The sequence below is a fragment of the Salvelinus namaycush genome, chromosome 36, assembly GCF_016432855.1.
Source record: "Salvelinus namaycush isolate Seneca chromosome 36, SaNama_1.0, whole genome shotgun sequence".
Lineage (NCBI taxonomy): Eukaryota > Metazoa > Chordata > Actinopteri > Salmoniformes > Salmonidae > Salvelinus > Salvelinus namaycush.
This window is the reverse complement of record NC_052342.1, coordinates 20,358,577-20,365,601: the sequence shown is the minus strand read 5'-3', so window position 1 is coordinate 20,365,601 and position 7,025 is coordinate 20,358,577. Positions and strand designations below refer to the sequence as shown.

At 40.3% G+C, this 7,025-nt stretch overlaps 1 non-coding gene across 1 annotated transcript; it reads left to right on the top strand.

Moving 5' to 3' along the window:
* Nucleotides 1-2,377: 2,377 nt before the first annotated feature.
* trnai-uau lies at nucleotides 2,378-2,450 on the top strand. Its single transcript has one exon. It is a non-coding gene; the product is annotated as a tRNA-Ile (tRNA).
* The last annotated feature ends 4,575 nt before the right edge of the window (nucleotides 2,451-7,025 follow it).

Below are 7,025 nucleotides of genomic sequence, written 5' to 3'. Positions count from 1 at the left end.
AACAATCAAATGTTCAACTCACATAAGGCATATCTACAGTAAGAACTGTCACAGACGGTTGGGTCGATAACTGAGTACGTTTCAGGGGTTTTTCTCCTTCCACTCACCACTAGGATACATTCATGTTATGATGTCGCCACTTTGTGGCCACTTTACGTGTAGCTGAAGTGAGGATGAGATTCAGATACTTTTGGAGGACAGCGGAAGTTAATAATTATTATTGTTATTATTATAATTATATATTTTTTAACAACGCGTCTCTGCTCTTGGCCTTTAACAGATGTCAGAGATAGAAAAAAAGTTTCAGGCTTTTATATATTTCAAAATGACATCCTATGGGCTCAGGGACCAATCACAATGAATAGCCTACAAAACAAAACATGTGAATGGTTAAATCAGTTGCAAAAATGTGACCAATTGTATTTGACATCGGCGGATCAGATTTAGGATTACGTGTAGTGTTAACTAATGGGATATGTAAACACAGGCTGTAGCTGCACTTACCTGACAGCCAGGTGTCATTTGGCATTTGGCTAAATAAATGTAACAGAACTTTCAATCATCATGAGAGAAAGCGCATTTAATTTCAAGTAATAATAGGCTACATTTAGTCGAAAAAGGATAGTTGTAATTTTAGGTGGGATAGGTTAAATAATAGTTTTATTGCAAATATTTACATGTAATGAATAGGACTTATTAGCCTAATCAGAATGCTACAATTTCCCACAAACTCATCTTGTAAAGGCTTTATTCGTGATAATTACAGTAATACAAGAGCTACCTTATATCATAGAAACGGTGTAAATTAACTATTAGTGGTGTAAAGTACTTAAGTAAATCTACTATAAAGTTCTACGTGTTTTTTTGGGTATCTGTATTTAACTTTACTACTTATATTTCTCACAACTTTTAATATTACTTTACTACATTCCTAAAGAAAATGTTGTACTTTTTACTCCATACATTTTCCGTGATATGTAATTACTCCATACATTTTCCGTGACACCCAGGACAGGAAAATTGTCCAATTTAAGCATTTATCAAGATAACATTCCTGGTCATCCCTACTGCCTCTGATCTGGTGGACTCACTAAACACAATGCTTCTGTTGTCTGATTGTTTGAATTTGCCCCTGATTAACGGTTAAAAAAAAATATTTAAAAAATTGCGATCTTGTTTGCTTAATATAAGGAATTTGAAATTATTTATATTTTGAATGCTTAAGTATATTTTAGCAATTACATTTACTTTTGATACTTAAGTATATTTAAAACCAAATACTTTTAGACTTTTACTCAAGTAATATTTTACTGGGTGACTCTCACTTTTACTTGAGCCATGTTCTAAGGTATCTTTACTTTTACTCAAGTATGACGACTGGGTACTTTTCCCACCACTGATTATGATAAAAGCTATATATATATATTAGCATGGGTATTGAAAGATACCAGAGGGTGAATAACAAAAAAAGCACTAATATAAGAAGTGGACGGTACATGTTTTGTTTTGGGCTAAATGTGAATCCCTCTACGATCTAATGGCACTAACCATTACAAACTAGGACTTCAACCAGGCTGTCCCTATGCTATTTGCTCACTTTCTCTCTTAAACTGGTAGCACAAAGCCTACGTGAATGTTTAAAAACTTCATCTTGATTTACCCAGTTTATCAATAGAGATTTACCATTCAAATAAATGATTATCATTATGTTGTTATGTAGTTAGATCGGTAAAACAAAGTAAAATTGATTGTGTGACTGTATAATTGACTCATTAATGCATACATGGCTGTGTCTAAAAAAATATAGAAAATGTAATGATATTAAACTCGAAAGATGCCCAACGATTGAACAGAGCAGTAGCTGAGTTGATCTGTCTGGATCAAGTGCCATTTTGTGACTTTGGTTAATATGCTTTCCTTTGTATAATTTTGGTATTAAGTATCGTGATGGTATAGAGATAGTTAACCTGGTATCGAAGTCATAATTATGGTATGGTGCCAAAGAGCTTATATACTGGTAGGTCAGTGATGCCACTATATAATATAGATGGTGTCGTGTATCTTCTATTACTTAGTGTTAACACAAAGGTAAATATGTATAGCATATACAGTAACAATAAGTAATGTGTTGACTTATTCTACATGTTAACCTGCACGAATAAGGTTGACTGAGCTTCCTCTTCGTAGTTTGTAGTGTTGCACTGTTTTGCTCTTATTCAGAATTTCCCCTGCAAACAAGACATCACCAAGTCAACATCAGATTCACACCAAACATCAACAAAATCCATATCACATTAGGATAATTGGCGTACTGCTTTGAAGCATATAGGTTGTGTAATATGATTCGATACTGAGCGTGGTGGCGGTGTATCTATGTGGTTCCATAGTGTAGTGGTTATCACGTCTGCTTTATACGCAAAAGGTCCTGGGTTCGAGCCCCAGTAGAACCATGCTTTTGGCTGCAGGTAGCCTAGCGGTTAGAGAGGTGAGCCAGCAACCGGAGGGTTGCCAGTTTGTATCTCTCCCTCTGTTGGCCTGCCTGCTCTGTCTTTTTGCTAATGATTCAAGTGTGTGTTCAGTCTTCGGTCAGTTCCATCAATCAAATTGATTTATAAAGCCCTTTTTACATCAGCCGATGTCACAAAGTGCTGTACAGAAACCCAGCCTAAAACCCCAAACAGCAACCAATGCAAATGTAGAAGTGCGGTGGCTAGGAAAAACTCCCTAGAAAGGACTAACATCCATCACTAGGCAACCAGAACTGCCAATTAAATAATCTTGAGTTGCTGCTCTGCGCAGCCTGCCTGCCTGTTGCCTGCGCGCATACCAATCTCTTAAAGTACTTTAAAGTTTGTTAAAAACCATGACTTACCAAGACATTTAGTAGAAATAAAACGCATCTAGCTACCATACCATACAAACAGCATACAAATGAACACAGCAGCACATCAATCAGCGACGTTTATTGCTGTCAGGGAAAAAGCATAATTCTACTGAAAAGTTACCAATTGTCGCTATTGACATGTTACAGTAGCTGCGTTCTAACTATCAGATAAGGGGGGAAACGTTTGCTTTTTGTCCACACACTTTTGATCGGAAATCACCATCACCCACTAAGTAATTTTGGCAATTCAAAGTGTTTGAGCGAGTAATATATCAATATTTATCTTTAAAAATGTGTAATGACATAGCCAATGAATATATAGCACAACTTTGGATTTCAACCCTGTTTCAAAATCGAAAGGTTTAGACAGTTTGGAAGAGTGAACTTTTCTTTTCCTCCCACTTTGACTATATAAAAAAATATGCATATACACCGATTGTAAACTACCTAAATTATTGCTACTGGGGAATCTGAACAATCGATATGAACGATCAGCAGGTAGGCTATATAGTAGGGATGTGACAAATGGATATAAACAGACATGTTTTGTATCGTTTTTTCGCTAATACGATAAGAAAAAAATCTTACAATTCCACATCAATTCACAATGCAGAATAATGGTCCTATTACGTATGTATGACTGCTAGGGCCGGGCAATTAAATTATATTTTACGCAAGCCTTTACAGATAGTGGGGTGGTAGATGCCCAGTTTCCCTTATGGCTCAGCTCAGGTGCCTACATACACCATAGACATATACACTGAGTATACCAAACATTAGGAACACCTAATAATGAGTTGCAACCCCTCGCCCCATTTTGCCCACGGAACAGCCTCAATTATTCAGGGCATGGACTCAACATTTTTAAAAGTGTATTTTTCCATATAGGGAGATACTTGGTCAGTTGTACAACTGAATGCATTCAACTGAAATGTGTCTTCCACATTTAACCCAACCCCTCTGAATCAGAGAGGTGCGGGGGGATGCCATAATCAACTTCCACATCTTCAGCACCCAGGGAACAGTGGGTTAACTGCCTTGCTCAGGGGCAGAACAACATATTTTTACCTTGTCAGCTCAAGGATTCAATCCAGCAACCTTTCGGTTACTGGCCCAACGCTCTAACCACTAGATATAGACACACCCTATGTGTTTTAATAAAATAATCTATATGCATTGAACTTGTCTGATGCTGAAAGCTTATATTTTGATGAAATAAGACAAATGCCTCAAGAGGGCGCCAGAGATCTAGATAACAGAAGGGGAAAAAACTTAACCTGACCCAACTCCTCCCGCTTTCACTGATTCTGCCATTTCTCTCCTGAAATTTCTGGTAATAGGCTACACAAGGAGTCGGCAACCTTATGTAGAATGCCAATTTATCTTACAATTTCTACCGCTCTACGTGCCAGTTATGGGTTTCATATGCAAATTTTTGTGAAACAGTTTAATTTAACTTACATTTAAAAAAAATGTAATGTGGTTAATCAAAATTCTATGCAAATGAAAATTATACAAACCTAAAAACTAACTTCCATTGCCTAACTATGTAGAAATAGCGTACATAAAGCCAACAAATCAAAACATTGTGGCCTGAAGGTAGAAAATATCCTGATTAAAAATAAATATCTTATAAATCATATTGTCACGACTCCGACCGAAGGTGGCTCCCCTTCCCGTTCGGGTGGCGCTCGGCGGTCGTCGTCGCCGGCCTACTAGCTGCCACTGATTCTTTCCTCCCTCTCCTTGTATGTTTATTGGTTACACCTGTTATGAGTTTGTGGTGATTAGTAGGGCTTTATTAGTCAGCCGGCCCGCCTGTTTCTTTGTGCAGGATTGATTGTGGTAACATTTGTGTATGTTGGAGACGAACGCGTTTGTTCCTGTTCGTGGGTTTTGCTGGACTGTTTTAGTCCCCGTGTTTGGGGCATTTGTTTTTCGGCACCCAGTGTTTCGTGAGGTGGCCTATGTCCGCCGTGTGTGCATTAAAGAGCACTATCTTGAACTCTCTGTTTCCTGCGCCTGACTTCACACCCACGACACCCAGATCGTTACACATATTGGCTGCGCTTGGCCTGTCTGCAAGAAACTTGATACATTGCATCAACTATTGAAGTACTTGTTACTTGGTCTGGTGCAAAGCTCATGCTAGCAAACTTGCAACATTGTAGAAAATATTCTGGGCCCTCAGAGATTCCAGTGCCAGTGAGCTCTGGACAGACAGACACTGCTTTAGGCTATTTTGCGCAAGGGATAAGAAGTAGAGCTGTTTTATGAAGTTTCCACCGGATCAGATCATTGAGTATTTATCCCCTTTCATGCTGAGTGGCAATCGAAAGGGAGAGCTGGAAAGTTTTTCAAATAGGCTATGTTGAGGAACTATTTTAATTCTCAATGGATGTAAACTTGCTTTGTATACTTGCTTTTTAAGGTGAAGAAAAAAGTACTTTGAGAAGCTCTACAGAGAAGCTCTACAGTGATTGACAACTGAATCTTGGAAACCAAGATGGCGTAGCAGTGAGACGTCTTTGTCCTGTCGTGTCCCTTGTATATATCTTTTTACATCTTTTTCTTCGCATATCTTTTAAAATATTTTCCTAAACCTCAACTTCTAAATACTCTCCTGCAACCCGCCTCACCCAATGTAGCGTGGATCTGCTTTTTTCTAAAGTATTTCTATTTATTTCAGATCTGGAATCCCTCAAATGAAGCTAGCCAGCTAACGTAACTACCTACCAGCTATCAGTCAGCAAACCATTGCTAGCGGTCATCAGCTAACCTTTAGCTCGGAAAGCTCTCGCCAGTTCGAACAACGTGACTCAAACCAGAGCATAACGGACCTATTTCTCTCCATATCCCCGGATTCCTACCGGAAACTCTGAACATTTTCATCTGGATCTTCGCAACTAGCTAACCGCAATCCCGGGCGACCACTCCTGGCTAGTGATTCCATCCCGGAGCAAGCACCAATTAGCCTGAAGCTAGCCCAGCCAGGGCTCCTGTGCTACCACTGAAGCCCACTCCTGGGCTACAATATCCGGACCCCTTCTACTGCCGGTACGGGGCACGGAACCCCGCCAATCCTCTACGACTGGAATACCGACATAATCTGCCCGAAGATTCCAACAGGCCCCTCAGGCGTGACGCCCGCTGAAGGCCCATTCTGCTAACCTGCTAGCTACCTAGAGCTACTTGGAACCCTACTAATTCCACGACTGGTCTATCGACGTCACCGCACGAAGAGGCAAAAACAGACTTACCCTCATCTGCTAACTGCTAGCTTGCTTGCCCCCAGTTTGCTAACTACTAGCTTCCCTGCCCCGGTCTGCTAACTGCTAGCCCCTGCTAACTGCTTGCTAACCCGTTCTGCTAACTGCTAGCTTGCCAATCCCGGTCTGCTAACTGCTAGCTTGTTTAGCCTCGGCCTACTAACTGTTAGCTTGTTAGCATCGGCCTGCTAACTGTCTGAATCGCCGAGTCAGCCCAACCACTCACTGGACCCATATGTTCACTTGGCTACGCATGCCTCTCTCTAATATCAATATGCCTCGTCCATTACTGTCCTGGTTAGTGATTACTGTCTTATTTCACTGTAGAGCCTCTAGCCCTGCTCAATATGCCTTAACCAACCATGTTGTTACACCTCCTGCATATGCGATGACATCACCTGGTTTAAACGTCTCTAGAGACTATATCTCTCTCATCATTACTCAATGCCGAGGTTCACCTCCAATGTACTCACATCCTACCTTACCATTGTCTGTACACTATGCCTTGAATCTATGCTATCGTGCCCAGAAACCTGCTCCTTTTACTCTCTGTTCCGAACGTGCTAGACGGCCAGTTCGTATAGCATTTAGCCATACCCTTATCCTACTTCTCCTCTGTTCCTCTGGTGATGTAAAGGTTAATCCAGGTCCTGCAGTGCCTAGCTTCACTCCCACTCCCCAGGTGCTCTCATTTGTTGACTTCTGTAACCGTAAAAGTCTTGGTTTCATGCATGTTAACATTAGAAGCCTACTCCCTGAGTTTGTTTTACTCACTGCTTTAGCACACTCTGTCAACCCGGATGTCTTAGCCGTGTCTGAATCCTGGCTCAGGAAAACTACCAAAAACCCTGAAATCTTCATCGCTAACAATA